The sequence below is a fragment of the Cebus imitator genome, unplaced genomic scaffold (genome assembly GCF_001604975.1).
Source record: "Cebus imitator isolate Cc_AM_T3 unplaced genomic scaffold, Cebus_imitator-1.0 Scaffold217, whole genome shotgun sequence".
Taxonomy (NCBI): domain Eukaryota; kingdom Metazoa; phylum Chordata; class Mammalia; order Primates; family Cebidae; genus Cebus; species Cebus imitator.
The window spans coordinates 129,898-133,116 of record NW_016107532.1 but is presented as its reverse complement, the minus strand read 5'-3'; the positions used below and the strand labels follow the sequence as shown (position 1 = coordinate 133,116).

The 3,219-nt window shown below is 40.4% G+C and overlaps 1 protein-coding gene across 2 annotated transcripts in view; it reads left to right on the top strand.

Annotated features, from left to right (window-relative positions):
- The window catches only part of DDX42 (DEAD-box helicase 42), a 45,796-nt gene that overhangs the window by 13,861 nt on the left and 28,716 nt on the right, over positions 1-3,219 (top strand). The gene's annotated exons all lie outside the window — the stretch shown is intronic.

Below are 3,219 nucleotides of genomic sequence, written 5' to 3'. Positions count from 1 at the left end.
CCCAGGCTGGAGTGTAGTGGTGCAGCCTTGTCTCACTGCAGCCTCCCTCGCCTGGGTTCAAGTGTTTCTCCTGCCTCAACCTCCTAAGTAATTGGGATTACAGGCACAAGCCACCACACCTGGATACTTTTTGTATCATTAGTAGAGACAGGGTTTCACCATGTTGGCCAGGATAGTCTCAAACTCCTGATCTCAGGTGATTCACCCACCTCGGCCTCCCAATGTGCTGGTATTGTAGGCGTGAGCCACCACACCTGGCCTAGTGGTCTTTACTTCAGTCTTTTACTGATACCATATAAATTGTTTTGTAAACACAGGCAGTTGTCAGAACTGATGGAAATACAAGTTTGCCTCGACATCTAAGTCTTTAAAACTTTTAACGTTGGAACATCTGATAGTGGTAGAAAAATCTCATATTTTCCCCATAGTTCTCATAATTGGTAAATGCTTTTTACCAATTACCATTTTTAACTTGCTGATACAATAATGTGGTATTTTAAAAAAGCTGGGATTTAAGGGTTTGAGTTCTAATTTCTATACAAAATATCTCTCTTTGCTGAATCTGAAGAAATCTCTTGTTGCTATTTTACCAAGCTGGTTGTGACACTGCCTCACTGCTTGAGGAGTTTTTTTTTTTTTTTTTGGAGATAGGATCTCACTCTGTCAGCCAGGCTGGAGTGGAGTGGTGTGATCAAGGCTCTCTGCAGTCTTGACCTCCCAGGCTAAAACAGTTCTCCCACCTCAGCCTCTTCAGTAGCTGGAACAATAGGCACATGCCACCACACCCTGCTAATTTCTTATTCTTTTGTAGAGACAGGGTCTTGCTCAGGCTGGTCTGAAACTCCTAGACTCAAGTGATCCTCCCATAGTGCTGGGATTATAGGCATGAGCCACTGCACCCAGCAAATTTTAATTGGAAAAAAAACTTTTAAGACTGGAGTTTAAAATTATTTGAAAATACACAGCAATATTTTAGAAAGCTGATATGGTATTCAGGAATCAAATATACAAGTAGTGTTTAAGGTTTAGCAAAGTTAAAAATCATTATTCTATATAGCAGTTAACCACCTCAAGCTATTTTTTCATTAGTTAAATAGAACACACTATATACAGGAGGCTGAGGAAAGATGGCTTGAGCCTAGGAGTCTTGAGGCTGCAGTTAGCTATTTTTGCATCACTGCTGTAAAGCCTGTATGACAGAGTGAGACTCTGTCTCTAAAAACAAACAAAAAACCCAAAAACCTATGCAAATGGCTATGCATGAGTAAATATGTATGTATATGTTATGTGTTAATGCATATGTAATTACATCGTATAGTTTATAGTGTAAATATGCTATTGCTACATTAGTGTATATAAGAGTTACTGTATAAAGGAGTATGCATAAGCATGTCTACTCTATATATTGTAGGCCGGGTGCAGTGGCTCATGCCTGTAATCCCAGCACTTTGGGAAGCTGAGGTGGGTGGATCACTTGAGGTCAGAAATTTGAGTTCAGCCTGGGCAACGTGGTCAAGCCCTGTCTCTACTAAAAATACAAAGATTAGCTGGGTGTAGTGGCGTGTGCTTTTAATGCCAGCTACTTGGAAGGCTGGGGCAGGAGAATCGCTTGAACCCGGGTGTCAAAGGTTGCAGTGAGCAGAGATTGGCACTGCTGTACTGCATCCTGGGCAACAGAGCAGGCTCTGTCTCAAAAAAAAATATATATATATACACACACACACACACACACACACTATATAGTTTATATTATTGTTATATATAGTCATATGTTAGTATGTATATATATGTGTATATAGTATAACAGTTAAAGCTTTTAAAATAATTCCTAGGAAGATTTGAAATGCTTTAACTTTTTAAGATGCAGTTATTTATTTATACGAATATATGGTTGTATTACTATTTAATTTTGAGATAAAATCTAAACAGTGGTTTTAGTTTATAAAGAGCTGTAGTGACATTCTTTTCTGGAATGTTTGTTAAAGAGAAAATGATACCTTATCCAGCCTTTGAAGTTGTCCTTTCTGAATACTTAAGTATTATTGCAAATCATTTTGGATTGAGCACTTATTTTCTTTTTTTTCTTCTTTCTTCTTTTTTGAGACAGAGTCTTGCTCTGTTGCCCAGGCTGGAGTTCAGTGGCACAATCTCAGCTCACTGCCACCTCCGCCTCCTGGGTTCAAGCAATTCTGCCTCAGCCTCCTAAGTAGCTGGGATTACAGGTGTATGCCACCATGCCTGGCTAATTTTGTATTTTTAGTAGAGACAGCGTTTCACCATGTTGGCCAGGCTTGTCTCAAACTCCTGACCTCAAGTGATCCACCTGGCTCAGCCTCCCACAGTGTTAGGATTACAGGTGTGAGCCACCATGCCCAGCCTGAGCATTTTTCAATTCTGGAAGTTTTCTGTCAGTCCCAAGAAAATAGTCCAGAACTTCTGAAGTTTTTGGTCTTACAAAAATCTCTCTTAAGTTTTTATTAAGGGTTGTAAACAATAGACTGAATTTCTAATGTTTCTTTAAAAAGTTTCCTTTTAGCTGAGTGCCGTGGCTCATGCCGGTAATCTCAGCTCATTGGGAGGCTAAAGCAGGCAGATCACATAAGGTCAGGAGTTTGAGATCAGCCTGGCTAACATGATGAAACCCCTGTCTCTACTAAAAATACAAAAATTAGCCAGGCGTGGTGACAGGGACCTGTAATCCCAGCTACTTGGAAGGCTGAGGCAGAAGAATCGTGTGAACCCGGGAGGTGGAGGTTTTGGTGAGTCAAGATTGTGACACTGCACTCCAGCCTGGGCAACAAGTAAAACTCCGTCTGAAAAAAAAAAAAGTTTCCTTTTTTCCCATAGCACAGCTCTTTAATATTTGTCATATTTATCTAACAGTGATCAGTAAGTTTGTACTGAAAACTCTTCCCTTTTAACAGAACTGGGAATATGATTCGACCATACACTATTGAAATGGAGTATCTCTTGTGATTACTTTTTTGTAATATTGAAATTTTGCATGTATTAAGTAGTGCTTAATAATTAGGTAATTAGGCCGGACGCAGTGGCTCAAGCCTGTAATCCCAGCACTTTGGGAGGCCGAGGCGGGTGGATCACGAGGCCAAGAGATCGAGACCATCCTGGTCAACATGCTGAAACCCCGTCTCTACTAAAAATACAAAAAATTAGCTGGGCATGGTGGCGCATGCCTGTAATCCCAGCTACTCAGGAGGC